We start from the raw sequence: 416 nt of genomic DNA on the forward strand, positions 1-416 counted from the left end.
AGAACTGCTTCACATCTGTGTTGCATGGAGTCAACCTACTTCTGGCACTTGTGAACAGGTTTTCCAGCTCAGGACAATTGAACTACAGTCCACAATTCCTCTGCATTACTGGGTTTTGCCTCAGAAACAGCATATTTGATGTTGTGTCCTATGGGATTGAGGCCTGGAGATTGGGCTGGTCGCTCCATAACATCAGTCTTCTTCATCTGGAACTAAGACCTTGCTCGCTTACTGGTGTGTTTTGGCTCATTGTCTTGTTGAAAGACCCACTTCAAAGGCATCTTCAGCATAAGGCAACATGACCGCTTCCAGTATTTTGATGTATTGAAACTGATCCATGATCGCTGGTATGTTATAAATAGGCCTTCTGATGATCGCAACAGTACTCACAGGTAACTTTAAGTCTTCTTTGATTT

At 43.3% G+C, this 416-nt stretch overlaps 1 protein-coding gene across 7 annotated transcripts in view; it reads right to left on the reverse strand.

Annotated features, from left to right (window-relative positions):
* The window catches only part of thrab (thyroid hormone receptor alpha b), a 157,207-nt gene that overhangs the window by 36,603 nt on the left and 120,188 nt on the right, over positions 1 to 416 (reverse strand). The window lies entirely within an intron of this gene.

This window comes from Etheostoma spectabile, chromosome 21 (genome assembly GCF_008692095.1).
Source record: "Etheostoma spectabile isolate EspeVRDwgs_2016 chromosome 21, UIUC_Espe_1.0, whole genome shotgun sequence".
Taxonomy (NCBI): domain Eukaryota; kingdom Metazoa; phylum Chordata; class Actinopteri; order Perciformes; family Percidae; genus Etheostoma; species Etheostoma spectabile.